The sequence below is a fragment of the Petaurus breviceps genome, unplaced genomic scaffold (genome assembly GCF_028583685.1).
Source record: "Petaurus breviceps papuanus isolate PSGF00001 unplaced genomic scaffold, PetGlider_PUasm1.0 90804, whole genome shotgun sequence".
NCBI classification, from domain to species: Eukaryota; Metazoa; Chordata; class Mammalia; order Diprotodontia; family Petauridae; genus Petaurus; species Petaurus breviceps.
The window spans coordinates 18,383,376-18,400,332 of NW_027187348.1; the positions used below are offsets into that span (position 1 = coordinate 18,383,376).

General features: G+C 34.7%; 1 pseudogene; it reads left to right on the forward strand.

Annotated features, from left to right (window-relative positions):
- The first annotated feature begins 15,606 nt into the window (after positions 1-15,606).
- Positions 15,607-15,966, forward strand: LOC138147741 (small ribosomal subunit protein eS19 pseudogene; annotated as a pseudogene).
- Positions 15,967-16,957: the final 991 nt, after the last annotated feature.

Consider the following 16,957-nt stretch of genomic DNA (forward strand, 5'->3'; position numbering starts at 1 on the left):
CATCTATGTTTTGGTAATTCTGGAGACCAGAGAGCTCCTGGTGATCTCTAGTCCCTCCAGTAGGTGGCTGGTCAAGCCTGCCCTGGGGTTAAAACCTCCAGCTCACATGAATCTGGGCTTGGCTCCCAGAGTGCTGTGCTGGCTGATTCCTGCTGGCCTGCTGGGCTGTCCTTGGTGTGAGGTCAGCTTTTCTGTGTCATTTTGTGGGTTCTGAAGCTCCAAAGTTTGTTCAGAGTCCCCTTTTACATGAATTGGGGAAGGTGATAGCCAGAGCTGCTTGGAGGTCCTGCTTCTACTCCGCCATCTTCACTCCATCCCCCAAATCCTATTTTTCTCTGAATCTTCACATGTAGCTATTTTTTCATAGATACCCTCTTCTGAGTTTTGGTTTGATTTTCCCTATCACCATGGTAACCTTCTATGGTCAGGTTCTTTTTTGTTGTTTGGGCATTTTTCTATCCTATTTCTTGATTTTTAACTTTATTATCTGCCCTTGGCATAGAAGGGGCATTGGCCCAATTTCGAGTTTGTGTGTATGTGCGTGTGTGTGTGTGTGTGTGTGTGTCTTTGTACCTGTTTTTAGAGCTAGTTCTGGGGATCTGTAAGTTTTCAGTTTTTCCAAGGTAATATGAACAAAGAAGAGGTGTGTTCATTATTCTTCTGGCCTATTCGTGACCACAACCACTTTTTTTTTACCTTGGCCTTTGTCCAGGGCTCTTGTTCTTTCCAATGGTCCTCCTTACTCTGGGACTGTACCCAACATTACTTGTGGGCAATATAACAGAGCCCTGCTTTCAGTATCAGCAAAGGGTCCCCTGCAATTTTTTTCAGACCCTTTGTCTGACCCCCTTATGATTTGTGGGCTGAGATCTCTGAAAGCTGTCCCCACTGCCAATTCAGTGATCCCCCTCAAGGTCTATTTCAGGCTTACTGGGGTATGACCTGGGATGGAGTGGACTATACTCTCATCCTTGTGAGACAGATCTTCCCTGATGACTTTCTAAGTTTTCTTGGACTCAAAAATTATTTCACTCATCTTTGAATTCATTTTAAGCATTATTTTAAAGTCTTTTGGAGATGATTTTTGGAGATCTTGGTGACTCAAACCTGTAATCTACTATTTCAACTCCATTCCTCACCTCACCCCCCCCCCCAAAAAAGCCCCAGAATTTTTAGTGTTGATACTATTGTTTAAAAAAAGATAAATTGTTTTAAAAATAAAATGAAAACCTTAAAGGAAAATCTATGAAAGGAATGAGAGCTATGGAAGGACGAATTGGAATGATAATCACTAGTATGGGATAAAACCCAAATTTCATGAAAACTAGAATAGATTAAAATGAAGCTAATGAATCCATATAAGAATATGAAATATTAAAACAACGAAAAGGCTAAAAAAGACAAAGAGATAAAGTATTACAAAGAAAAAACTATTGACATGGAAATATATGCATAATATTTTAAGAAATCGTAAAATTGCCCACAAGTCTTACAATCAAAAGACAAGAAAGAATCCACTTGTCCTATCTTGAAAATAAGTTAAAAAAAACAACTCAGCAACAAGACAGCCTAAATTCAGAGCTTTCAGGTCAAAGAAAATTACTGCAAATATCTGCAAAGAAGGAATACAACTACCAGGGTACATCAGTTTTAATCCCATAGAATTTAATAGTGACATCTATAAAGGAATTGAGAAGTCAGAATACAGTATTTATAAGACAAAATATCCAGGGTTACTAATAAGAATAACTAAACTTATTCAAGAAAAATCCCTTTCCAGAGGAAGGGAAAAATAGACTTTTTTATTAAATAAAATATTCCCAAACATTGCTGAAGAAACACTAGAATTACAAAGAAGCATTGAAATACAAAGAGATGAATAGAGGGAAACAAAAAACTCAGCTAAGCAAATAGTCAAAGAAGATTAAAATAAGACTAAACTGTATATATTCAAGTATGGGGAGATGATGCATGAGTCTCCCAAAAATCCTGTTACCCTCAGTGACTATTTTATAGTTAGATTTTGTTATGTTTTTTTTTTGTTTTCCCAGAAAGAGAGGAAGTGAGATAACTAATACACTACAGAAGAACAGAAGAAAGAAAGAGTAGAGAAAATTATTTCAAAACTGGCATGAACAGAAAAAAAAAACTATACAAACAGTAAGGAAAGGGTAGCTGAGTGTCACACTGGAATTTCACTCTTAGCTGAACTAGTCAAAAGAGGGAAGAATACATACACACATTGTTGGGTACAGAAATATAATATACCCAAGAGGATAACATTAGGGATAGTGAAGAAGGAAGATTAGAAAACAATAGAGTTCAATAATTAAGGGAGGGATTAGGCCTAAGAAAAACAAACAATAAGGAGGGTAGATCTTGAAAAGAATTTTAAAAAGAAAAAAAGAAAAAATTATATTTGGGTACTAAGTGACGGAAAGAGAAGAGGAGCAAAGGAGAAAAACTATACCTAAGCCACTGGTGCTGAGGACATTCCTTCTTCCTCAGAACCTTATTCTTCATAAAGTGAGTACAGGAAACAAAGAGCAGGAAAAGTATAAGAGAAGAACATGAAGAGGAGCACACAATTAACACTAATTGTTCTGAATGTCAATGGGATTAAATCACATATAAATGGAAGACAGAAAATAGAATTAGAAAGTAGAATGAAAAAAGATGTAGCTCAACAAATAAATGATTTATGCATAGAGTTCCTGTGTTAAAATAAGGGACAGAAGAAGAATGTTTAAAATTTTTTAAATCCCTCTTTAAAAAAAGCAGATGTATCAAAAATCCATATGAATTGTCAGCATTTCTGTGTAGTACCAATAAAATTCAGCAAGAAAAGGAAAATATTTTATTTAAAATAACTACAAAATATAGAAAACACCTGGGAATTCTGCTGTCAAGAAACAGATAGAAACTTTGTGAATATAGCTAGACAAGACTATTTTTTTCCACAAAAAAAGACAGAGCTATGCAATTGGAGAAATATGAATTGATCACAGATAGACAGGATCTGTTTAAAAAATACTTGATAGAACAATTTAAATTAATTTTCTTGTTCTTTTCCATGTTAATCACATTGTAAAAGGATTATATTAAATAGCCAGGAAAAATCACAACAAACATGCATCTAGCGGGGCAGCTAGGTGGTGCAATGAATAGGGAAACAGCCCTGGAGTCAGGAGGACCTGAGTTCAAATCCAGCCTCAGACACTTAACACTTACTAGCCATGTGACCTTTGGCAAGTCACCCAACTCCAATTTCCCTGCCCTCCCCCCACCAAAAAGCAAAATTAATTAATTATTTAATTTTTTAAAAAAATCCATCTAGAGTAGCAATGTGTCTAGTATCCAAAAGGAAATAATGAAAAAAATGTGGAAAACAAGGGGACCTCACAAGGTCAGACCACAAACTATACCACAAAGCAGTAAAAACCAAAGCAATTTAGTTCCATTTAAGAAAAAAGAGGGGTTAGTGAATAGAACATATTAGGTACATAATTAATAGAAATAAATGAACCCTGCAGCCTAGCATTTGGTACTAGATTCAGCTAATTGGGTAATAATATTCTATTTGACAAAAAAAAAATAAGGAAAACTGTCCAAAAATTTGAATTTGAATGAAAAAAAAGTATAGGCCAACATCTCACACTATTGGCATTAAACTCCAAATAGGCACATGATTTACATGTATATAATGCTGTCATAAAAATAAATAAATAAACAAATAAAGGATTAAAGAAATTAGAGCATCAAGGTAGCACATTGGATAGAGTATTGTGCTTGGAGTAAGGAAGACTCATCTTTATGAATTCAAATCTCATCTCAGACACTATCTTAGCCACCCTGGGAAAGTCACTTAACTCTTTTTACCTTGTCTGTCAAATGATCTGGAGAAGTAAATAGCAAGCCACTCCAGTATCTTTGCCAAGAAAAGACCAAATGTTGTCACAAAGAATCAGACATAACTGAAATGACTGAACAAAAAAAGAAGAAGAAATTATCTGTCTAATCTGTATATAAGTTTCCTGACTTTTCTACTAATAAGATAATCCATCTCTCATTTCCAGGAATTTTGTCTGACTATCTCCTATGCTGGAAAAGCTCTTCCTCCTCCATTCCAACTACTTACTTTCCAACTTTTGCAGAAAGCCTTCCCATAACACCTCTTCATTCCAGTGATTTTCACTCAGTTATTTCCTATTCGTGCTGTATATAGCTGCTTCTTTTTTTTTAATGTTGTCTTCCCTATTGGATTGTAAACTCCTAGAGTACTGGGACTGACATTTGACTCTTTTTGTATCCCATACATTTAGCACAGGGCCTGGCACATAAATATTTATTAATTTATTGAAGGATTTATAGAGGGGAGGAAGTCATGACCAAACAAATGATAGAAATAATCACAGCAGTTAAAATTAATAATTCAGATACAAAAATTAAAAAGCTTTTGTACAAAGAAAATCAAGATAGTTACAATCTGAGGCAAAATAGGCAAATTGGAAAAAATATTTATAAAACATTTCACGAATAAAGTCTCATTTCTAAGATGAATTAAGAATATTTTTTTAAATCTATAGTAAAAACCCTTCCCCAAATGATCACAAGATATAAAAAAGAGCACTTTTCAAGGTAAGAAATCCAAACTACCACTATCCATATGAAAAAAAAAATCTCTAACTAGCTAGCAATCATAATTATAACACCACCAGAGCCTAGGCAGCGCTTTTGGCCTCTGAACAGGGCTTGTAACCCATCTTTCTCCAAAATTTCCTCTTTTAGCAAGTAGTCCCTAATTTACTTGGCCTCCTTCACCCTTCCTCTTTGTAAATGATACAATAAAAAAGAGAGGAAGATAAACACAAATAATGTGTAAATAGGTGCTTTTTATCTCTTCAAAAATAAAGTCCAATATGTTACATTTTTTATTTTGCAATTTATAAACCATTAGCTGTCTCCCTCCTCCTCCCCCACAGATACCCACCCACTCCCTCCCCTTTACCATTTTTTCCTAGTATTTTATAGAAGTTATAACAAACCTGAGCAGCCCCTCCTCCTCCATTTTATTGGCAAGATTAAAAAAAAGGTAATAGAAAATGTTGGAGTGACTATGGTAAGACATTAATATCCACTATTGTTAGAATGGTGGACTAGTCCATTTTGGAAAACAATCTGAAACTATGTCCCTAAATTTATTAAATTGTGCATATCCTTTGACTCATTGAGGCCAATGTTAGTTCTGTATCTTAAAATGCAATGTAAATGTTAAGTATTATTATTGTTGTTACTGCTGCTGTTATTATTTTTTATTTCTATTTTTGGAGGAGAGAAGGAAGGGAAATTGGAGTTAATTGACTTACCCAAGGTCACATAGCTAGTAAATGTTAAATATCTGAGATCATATTTGAACTCAAGTCCTCTTGGCTCCAGGGCCAGTGCTCTATTCACTGAGCCACCTGGCTACCCCATTATTTTTTATAATAAATGACGAAGAGGATAAATTTAGAAAAACCTGGCAAAATGTCTATGAACTGATCCAAATAGAAGGAAGAAGAATCAGGATGTCAAATTAAATAGATAGAGATAAAGATATAAAGAGATATGTATATAGGTTTATGTATGTGTATGTATATGCATAAGCATGTGCACATATGCACATGCATACACACATGTGTACACATATATAGGCATATATAAATATATGCATATTTGGAACATGCCCAATGGGAACAATTGTTTTGCTTGACTATGCATGTTTGCAATGGATTTTATTTTTCTTTCTTTCTCATTGGGGCAGGTGTGGGGTCAGGAATGAAAGAGAAAAAAGATAAATTTTGTTGATTTAAAAATATGTAAAATCTAATGAATAGCAAATTTAAGTTAAAAAGAAACTGCATGTTTCAATTTAATTTTTAAATAAAAAACAATTATTAATATTATAATCTTCCTTGGTTGAAAATGGAGAATGATTAGCTGTCTCCTTTGCCCCCCCACCGTGGTTATCCCTACTAACATAACCACATTTGAATTTATTCTTGGAAGAACTTTAGTGTGACATAGATCATGAACCAAAGGGGCACATATGCTGAAACTAAGGCACAAAATTGATAAGCCTAAGGTTAATTTTTTTCCAGGAATCATAGAATTTAGATCTAAAAAACATGCCTTGTCAGAAAGTTTCTTTCTATTGATGAGGAAACTGAAGACTGAAAAGTTGAGGGATTTGCTCAAGGTAATACTTATAGAAAGAGGCAGAAATGGAATTTGAAGCCTTATAAAAAATCCTAGGATTTGAAACCTAGTGTTCTTTCCAGTACATCAAACTGCCCTATCCCTGGTTTTTGGAATATATACAAATGGGTGTGTGTGTGTGTGTGTGTGTGTGTGTGTGTGTGTGTGTGTGTGTTTTAACTGATATACCCTTCCTTTCCATTATCCTAAACAAGGCTGAATTTTTTTTCTTTTGCTTCTCCTTTGAACCTCTTAAGTATTAAGGATTATTTTCTTATTGTTGTTGGAGTCTTAGATCCCTACTCTGTTTAGCTGCCAAATTCCAATGGACCATACTTATATGGCCCAGGTGAAATATCTCGTTTTCCAAACCCCAATACTGAGTTCCTGCAAGCTGTGCTCCTCTATTCTTTCTCCTATCTTTAATTTTAATGCTCAGTAATGTGTTTTCTCCTTTAAGATTATTTATGGATAGATTCATGCCACTTTAAAACTCATAGGTTAAACCCCTCTCCCATCGAAAAGAGGAAATAGAAATTGTCAGTGCAAAGCTCACAAAAAAAGCTTTTTATGATTGTAAATTGTTGAGGAGAAACCTCTTAGAGATTTTGTTCCATTTTCCCCATTTGAAATGTGATGGGAGAATCAGCACCCATACAAAGTCAGAGAATCGGCCACCTGGAAATTTGTTAAGCGTGAAATAAAAGCAATGAAAAAGATAGCAAAAATGGTGAATACAGAGAAACTAGTTGAATTCAAACAAGGAATACATATGGGGACAAAGCCTAAGGAAAATATTAATATAACATGTTATTCAAAGGAAATAGGGAGAGAAGTGAAATACTAAAGAAACACTAAGAAAAATGACAAATAAGAGCTTCAAGATACTAGGGTTATAGTATGCTTGTCTCAATGGTTTAATAGTAGAAGTTAAAATACTGAAAAGAAGTAACAGATCATTTTAAAGTGGGAATAGAAAAGAGGGACTGGAGGTGGCAGAAGCTTTCTGGAAGAAACTAGAAAAGAACACAAGAAAATTCGAAACCATTTTGCATCCAATTATGTGAATAGGCGAAAGTGGAAGAGTAATGTATGTCTATGAAATAACTTATAATCATAAATGTATAAGCAACAAGAAAAAATGATAGTAGTGAAATGTCAGAAGTCTGACTAGATGGATAGAACTGGAGAGAAAAAGAAGAAAATTCTCATTAAGAATGAGAGTAAAAAAAGAAAATTCTCATTAAGAAATGTTGAAATTTGGCATCCTGAGAAAGTGATAAAGATTATTATATCCTTGCTTCACAAATTTCTATGCTAATGCTTCAATCTGATATGGTCCATATGCTAAGGTCTTGAAGATCATACCAGCTGAATATAAACTCTGGCAGACTATCTGAACAACAGTGATTGTTTCCTGAAGATCAGCCTAGCAAAGCACAGAGAGTCTCATCACCATTTGTTTGATCACTAAGGTATTAATCTTTTTTTAGCTACAAAAACCCATGAAATACAGAAATATATAAAAATAAGCATCAATACTGGGCAGAACCCTGCCGCTTCTGCAGTGACAGTGACAGAGTGCAGAAAGGGTCCTATGAATTACTCAAATTTAGATTGTCTATAAATATAAACCTAATTCTTGTTAATGAAGATATGAGGCTTTATACCAGGACAATGTGGCAGTATGAATTAGAGGTGGCAGAATGAATAAGAAGCTTAAACTCAAGTCAAGTAGACTTGAGTTTGCCTCCTGCCATAGAAACTTACTACCTATGTGTCCCTTGCCAAATCACTTAACTTCTGTCTTCCTTAGTTTCCTTAACTGTAAAAGAGTCAAGAGTGAATAAAATCATCTACTTCAGTAGGCTGTTGTGAGGATTGAACGGTATGATATTTCTAGTGCCCTGTACAACTCTTAAAGTGCTTATAAGTTCTATAATTTATGCTAATGATGAAGTAAACATAGTACTGGAGGATCTGAATCCTATCATATTTTTCATAATTTATTTTATTTTTCCAATTGCATGTAAGACAATTTTTACATTTGCTTTTCCTTTTTCTAATTTTGAGTTTTAAATTCTCTCCCTCTCTACTCTCTTCCTTAAGAAAGCAAGCAATTTCATGTAGATTATAGATGTGCCATCATGCAAAACAAATTTCTGTATTAGATATGTTGCGAAAAAAACTTTCAAAGACAAAAAGAATAAAGCAAAAAAAATTAAAAATATGCATTGATTTGCCTTCATCCATTAATTATTCCTCTGAAGGTGGGTAGCATTTCTCAGCATAGGGCCTTCAGAACTATCTTGGAGCACTATATTGATGATAATAACTTTATCATTCACAGTTGATCATTGTAAAATCCTGCTGTTATCATGTATAATGATCTGGTTCTGCTCATTTCACTTTGCATCAGTTCACATAAATCTTCCCAGGTTTTCCTCAAACTAGCCCATTTGTCATTTCTTATATCATGATGACATTCCATCCAAACCACATACTAGAACTTGTTCAACCATTCCCCAATTGATGGTGAATGTTACTGTGTCTAATGCAAGCAAACTTTTAATAAACTTTACTTTTCTTTGGCTGAGAAGACTTGAGTTGAATTCTTTCAGCAGGACCTGGTGTGTTGGTATTTTGAGGTCTCTAGAGCAACCCTAATCCCCCTCAATTTACAATTCTTTGACACCAATGAAAGACTTTCTATAAATATTTTGTATGTGTGGATCCTTTTCCTTTAAAAATAAAAGACACATTTCTTTGGTATTCAGACCTAGTAATAACAATATTGCTATGTTAAAAGGTATGCATATGGCCCTTTAGACATACCACCAACTTACTCTCTGGAATGATGGGATCAGTTAGACACTCCAACAGTGTATCACTGTCCCAGTTTTTCCACATCTCCTCCAACATTTGTCATTTTCTTTTCCTGTCACATTCGCCAACTTGATAGGTATGAGGTGGTACTTCAGAGTTGTTTTAAACTGAATTTCTCTAATCAATAGCACTTATGAACATTTTCCATATGACTATAGATTTTATTTCTTCTGAAAACTGCTCATATCCTTTGACCATTTATTAATTGAGTAATGATTCATTGAATCATAGCATTACTTAAATTTTCAATATAAATAAAATGAAAAGATATAAAGAATTCCTGGAGAACTGTTAAGATGATTCACAGTTTCTCCTTGAAGAAGCCAAAAAAAACCTGTCAGTGGATAAAGGCAACAAAATAGTATTTCATGATTTAACTGTTTATTTTGCCTTTCACTGCTTATAATGAGCATGGAGAACATCAAGTCAGTAATTGAAGCTTATGTATGAGCATCTATTGTAGAGGAAGAGGAGAATAAAGATGTTCTATTAAGAAATTAATGATGTCCTTTAAATTATGTCAGTATAAACTTATACATAGCACCTAAAAAAAACTTGGTCATCAAAAAAGATGGAAAACATTATTGAAAGATAAGATTCAGAAATAGTAAACAAGAAGCCATGAGCTTGTAGAAACCACAGAAATCCATCTATCTCTGTATATCTACATGTATACATGTATGTATTTATGTATATTAAAATCTTTCATATGCATAGAATGAAATATATACATGTATCATATAAATACACATGAATATATGTAAGTATCTATGTATGGAAAACTTTTTTTTTCAAAAACAAATATCAGGAGGTACTAGATAAGTGTTAGAAGCATTGACTAATATGACAAATAATTATATTGATTGGCTCCCATATCCACCACTACTATGAACCAGTTTTCTGCAAAGTCATCAATGCTCTCTCTTATAAACATTTAAATTTTATTTCATTTTTCTCAAGTATGTGTAATTAAAAAAATTTAACATTTAAAAAAATTGGAGTGCTACATTATCTACTTCCCTTTACCCCCTCCTCTCTCTATGAGAAGGCAACAATTTAATAGATTACACGCATTAAATCATGCAAAATGTTTCCATATCATCCATGTTGCAAAAGAAAATGCAGACAAAAAAACCTCCCCAAAAATAATAAAAATTTTTAAAGAGCATACTTCAATCTGCACTCAGACTCCACTAGTTCTTTCTTTGGAGTTAGATAGCACCTTTCATCATAACACCTTCAGAATTGTCTTGGATCTTTGTATCACTGAAAAGAACTAAATCATTCACAGTTGATGATCATATAGTATGCTGTTATTGTGTACAATGTTCTGGTCTTGTTCACTTTACTTTGCATCTGTTCGTGTCAGTCTTAGCAGGATTTTCTGAAGCCTCCCTGTTCATCAAGGATTTCTTAATTACAAAATCCAATGGCTTTTACTTAGGCTTCATCCTTGACTAGCACTTCAAATTCTTAATAACAGCCTCCTCCTGGATATTTTATCCTTTCTCTGCTTTCATGACATTGCTATCCTCTGGTCCTCCTCCTACCTGTCAGATTACTGTAATTTAATGTCCTTTGATGATAAACAAATGTGGGTGTATCACAGGGCTCTTTTCTGGTTCCTATTCTTTCTATTTATATTCTTCCTTAGTGACTTCCTTAGCTCCCATGAGTCTGATGATTCCTAAATCTATGTGCCATAAACCCTCCTTCAGAGCTCCTAGAGGAATGCCTGATGGACATCTCTAAACGGATGACTCAACTACATTTCAAACTCAGTATCTATAAAATCAAAAATAAAAACAAAACACCGTTAATTTATTCTCCAGACTTGCTCTTCTAAATTTCCTGTTTCAAGGACAACAATATTCTTCTAGTCAGCTAGATTTGAAACTTAGGAGTTATACTCAACTCTTTGCTCTTAGTCACTTCATATCTCCAACTAGTTGTCAAGTTTTATTGATTCTAGCACCACAATATTTTCACAACCCACCACTTTTTCTGTCATAATTCTACAAACAGTTCAATTTTTTCAAGTTCTCAACTCATCTAACTTGAATCATTGCAATATTTTCCCCTGTGGTCTCTCTGTATCTAGCCCATTCCTTTCAGTGATTCCTTCATGGAGCTGTCACCCTCATATTTTTAAAGCATAAGTCTTACTATATCATTACCTTGGTCAAGAAGATTCAATTGTTCCCTATTGCCTTTATTATTAAATTATAAATAACTCCATTAGTCATTTAAAATCATTCACAATATAGTTTTAACCTGTCTTTGTACATTATGCTAATTATACATTTCTTCCTTCTATATTCTATGACCCTAGCACATTTCACTTGCTGTTCCACACATATAGCAATCTATCTCTACATGCTTATGCCTGGGCTATACCCAGTCCCTTGAAGTTTTCTCTCCTCATTTCATTTCTTGAAATCACCAGCTCCATTCAAAACTCTGATCAAGTATCAAATCCTATTATGTAGCCTTTCTGATTCTCCCAATAGTTGTACTTTTCTTCCTCTTATTTTGTATTTGTTATACATTATATATACCCACATATTTGTATGTATACATATATGTATATGTGTATACACATACATTCACACATATATGTGTGTACACACACACATATATATGTATATGTGTGTATCTATCTATCTATATCTTACATTAAAATATTGCTTTTACAATAGAATATAATCTCCTTGAGAGGATAAACTATCAAGAAGGCCTGGGTTCAAAACATTTCTGATGTAGAATAGCTGTATGACTGTGCAACGCTCCTGATGATTCTCTCAATTCGCCAAAAATAAATCTGCATTTATAAAAGGAATTTTCCCGTGGGGAGTTCCCTAGCCAATGAAGACACAGGTCTGATAAACAACAACAAAGGGTATTAAGTAAGTATTTGGGTTATTCAACAAACAGTAATGATGTTTATCCAAGATAATAATGTATTATACTGAGGGTGATGGGAGGGTTTGCATCCTATTAAAGGAATTTGAATTTGGCTATATTTCTTGTTTACCTTTTGCTAGAATTAGGTCAGGATCAAGCTCAAAATGTGACATTGGGGCAAAATGATTTGCATAATTTGGACCTATTCGTGGAAGTTGGCTCAGTGGTATGTCTATGAAAGGTTCAGGTGTATATGAGGGCCATATTTCTCCTCTGTGTCCCCTTTTATTATAGAAATGATGAAACTTTTACGAGTCTGCCAAATCTAGTTGAAATTAGCCTCTGGGATCAAAAGTTATTTAGTGGAGAAGGAAAGGGGCAGACAAACATAGTGATTTTATAATCCTATTGTCCTAGGAAACTAGGCTAATGAGGGTTGACTGGTGAAAATGAAAATGATCATGAAATGCTTCAGGCACCATACCTCTATAAATAGTGAAGAGAAGCAGCAAAAACTGAGTCCTGCTGTCAAGGATGCTACACTGATAAGGTGAATTCAGCCTACAAAAGAGGAGAGAGAAATAATACTCCCCCCTCCTCTTTTGTCCCCCTAATCCTTTCAATGCTGAGATAATATTCAGTAACTTTATTGAAAGGAAACAAAAAGAAAGACAGTGGCTTGCATCTAAAGTTAATGAAACACTAATTTACTAATGCTTTATTTCTCTTTAATTTTTTAATTGTGTCTAACCTTTTCTTTTCCCTTCCTGAAACTTTATGGATCCATTTTCACATTCTGATATTCTGACTATGAGTCTGCTTGTACCCTTTCTGACATTTTCTTTTTTAGGGTTACAGAACGGTGCCATTCAGATAAACCATATTTAACAGGCTTCTTTTATCACCGTTCCCAGAATACTAGAATTTCTCCATCAGAAGGTAACTAGGACCATCAAATTATAAGTCTTGCTTCCTAGCTACACAAGCAGGGAGTACCTTAATTTTCACACTTGTTCACCATAAAAACAGAGACAATCTGCCAGAAATTTTCACCAAGAATTATCTACACTCAAAAAACACCATGACTCACACACCAAGCACTACGTTCTCTCTGACTCATCACGCTTTCCTATGTGGACTCTATCACTCCTTCCAAAAGTGTATATTGAACTTCTGCTACAAATAATCAGGAACCAATTCCTAATCAGACTTCTTCCACCAATGACTAGTTCGCCTTAGTAAATCATGTCTACTAGATAATTAACAACTACAAGCAATTATGACTATTCTACAGATTGTTGCAATGATAAAAGAACTGAAGTTTGAATACTGCATCTGCTATCCCGTGCCTGGATGGGTTCAAGTACATTCAGCATTTCCTTTTCTCTACTACATAAGTTATAAATTCTTTATAATTGAATTCAAGGCTTTATATAATATGCCTCCTTTTTTGTTGCTGTTCAGTTGTTTTTTGTGTCTGTGTCTTCATGGCCTCATTTGGGGTTTTCTTGATAAATATGCTGGAAGTATTTATCATTTCCTTCTCCAGATCATTATACAGATGGGAAGCTGAGGAAAACAAAAATGAAGTGATTTGCCCAGGGTCACACAGATGTCTGGGGTCAGATTTGAAGTCAGGAAGATGAGTCTTAATGAATTCAGGCCTTTCACTCTATCTGCAATGACACCTAACTGCCTTAATACAGCTCCTACCTCTCTATTTAGTCTTATTTCATACTATTTTTTTCTTGCATGTGCTAGACAGCAGAAATACATTTAAAGGACTTAAGTTACAGAGAGGTAGAGTCCAGCTTAATAAAAGGATAGGCTTCCTAGAATTTAGAGTTATGCCAAATTGAAATGCTTTAATTCAAGAAGTAGTAAATTCCAGAAGACTAAAGGCTTTCAAATGGGGACAGGGGGCTGAATAAATACTTACCAAGATAGAATAGGGGATATTTCTGTTCATGCATAGATAGGTTGTACTAAACAGAGTCTTCAATCCTTTCCTTAGAGATGCTATGATTTCATAATTCTATTAACTATTCATCATTCTTCATTTTCATATTGCTTTCTAACACCTCTGTACTTTACCCACTTGATCATCTTATTTCTGGAATGAAATCTATTCCTCCCGTGAAATAGTTGTAAACCATCTCTTCCTTCAAGGCCCGACACAAATTCTACTTTTTTTACCATAATTCTTCTATATAAGAATTCTCTACATGTACATTTACAATTTTACTTCTTAGACCATAAACTCTTTAAGAAGGAACTATAACATTTCATCTTTGCATATAATAGTAATAATTATTATTATCATCATAAGGAGAATTTTTATAGAATTTTAAGATTTCCAAAGACCATCTAAAGGCAGTTAGGTGGCCCTGTAGATAGAGGCAGACCTGGAGTCAGAAATATTAGAGTTCAAATTCAGACTCATGAATATATCATGTGACCTGGAAAGTCATTCAACTATTTCCTGCTTCAGTTTTTTCATCTGTAAAATGAAGATTATAATGGTACTCAATTCCCAGAGTTTTAGGAGGGAAAAATGATATTTGTAAAGCACTTTTTAAGCCTTAAGGCACTATATAAATACTAGGTATTATTTTATTATTGTTATTACATAATTGGATCTTTGTAATATTCCTATAAAGAAGGCTTTACTCTTCCCATTTTCGAGATGAGAAAACTGAGGTTAAGATTAAGTTAATTGTGCCAATTAGCTGTCTCTCTAGAAAGCATTAAAATATTTGCAAATTATAGATAATAAATATTTGCTGAATTAATTCACTTTTTCCAAAGTGATATTGTTAGTGACTGGCACAAATCATACTAGACCCAGGTCTCCTCTCTTCCAGTCCAATTTGTGATAATATACTTTGACTTGATGATTTTAAAAATTTCTTTCTCACTAGTCTAATATTTTTCAATTAGAGTAAGTAATAGATGAGGCAAAGATAGTGTTCTTGTCTTCCGAGGTGACAGTTAAAATGTACAAAACTATCTGGGTATGTTAAATTAATGTATATTATCAGAGTTTACTTTAGTAGTTAAGTAAAACATACATTTGAACACTAAGGGGATTAGCTATAGGACAGGTAAGGGGGAGTAAGACACTAACAAATTTTTTGTGTCAGTCAGAAAGGGAAGTAGAGGACAATATGAAGGTGATGGGTAGACCTAAATCAGCAGTCCCTTGGCAAGGGGAGATGTTGTAAGAGAAAAGAGATAAGGAAGGAAAGATAAACTTCACCTACTTCACAATCTTTCCTGGGGCCAACCATGCATTTAATCTTATGTTGCTCCAGTTTACTATATATAAAATTAGCATAATAATTAATTTTTCACAATACTCTTGTGTCATAGGATATAATGAAAAAGAAAAAAAAAAGTGAAACCCTAGGATAGAGGATGTCTAAAAGTCAAACAAATGCATCAATGACTACGTAATTCCATGTACAGGAAATTACTGAGGCTCCTGCTTCTTAAATATTATTGTTTTAGTCCACCTGACTCTAGAATTAAGAAGACTATTTTACCCTTTCCCTTGGCTGGCCACGCAGAGCCCGCACGATGCCCGGAGTCACGGTGAAGGACGTGAAGCAGCAGGAGTTAGTGCGGGCCCTGGCCGCCTTCCTGAAAAAGTCCGGGAAGCTGAAAGCCCCCGAATGGGTGGACACGGTCAAGCTGGCCAAGCATAAGGCGCCCTATGACGAGAACTGGTTCTACACGCGGGAGGCCTCCTGCGCCTGGCACCTGTACCCCCGCGGCGATTCTGGCTTGGGCTCCACGACCAAGATCTACTGGGGGCGCCAACGCAAGGGGCTCATGCCCAGGCACTTCAGCCGGTGCTCCAAGAGCGTGGCCCGGAGGGTCCTGCAGGCCCTGGAGGGTCTCAAAATGGTGGAGGACCAGAACGGGGCCGGAAGCTGACACCTCAGGGACAGAGACTTAGATGGAATTGCTGGACAGGTGGCAGCTGCCAACAAGAAACAGGACAAACCACACCACCAGATTCATTAATAAATTGCCTTGTTCTTAAAAAAAAAAGACAATTTTACTAATACAGATACTGAAAATCATCTATGTTTTACAAATAGGGAGAGTATTTCAAAACAGTGAAGACCTTTATGAAATATTAAAAAAAATAAATACCTGAGAAAGCCCTAAAATATTTAGACTTGATCAGCCTTCTGATTTACATTTCACAAGGCCAACTACCTTTGTTTCTGCACTGAGAAATTTTGTAAGGAGCAAAAGGTCCATGCTTTTCCTCATGTAGAAAAGTCTATTGACTAGAGGGAAGGTCTTGGTATTAGCATGTGTGATTCTCGCCACCACTTTTTAGATCTACATTTTCAAGGCTGGCCCTAAAAAGAATGCTTTTGTTTATGTACTTGTTTTCCCAATAGTATTTGCTTTATGCTACAATGTAAGTAGTTATCACAAGGTAATTTTGATGCCTGCTTTATGGCTGAGAAGGACAGATAATCAACTTGACTTTCTCTAGCTGATAATCAAGATAAAAAATGGTCCTTCATTTGGGAGCACATGATCTAATCATTTACATACTTTTCCCAAAGAAATAGTATTTATATTTAAATAATAAATATTTTAAAGTGATTCATAGTTTAGCTGATTTAAGGAATTAAACAAATATATGTACTTTACAATGATTTTTTTTATACTAAGTTTGAACTCTTATTAATCAAAGCTACATTGGTTTTTACCTCAGTACCTAAGCTGTTAAAGGACTCTTGCACTTATAACTAATACACTCTAGTTCTCTCTTTCAATCATGCTGTTATATCTGCTCCTTAGGGTTTAAGGAGTAACTCTTCTACCATCAGCCCCTATCTTTTCTTTTCTTCCCATTGTTAAGGTCCAGCACCTACCCGTCCCATTTCATTTCTTTTTTTATTAT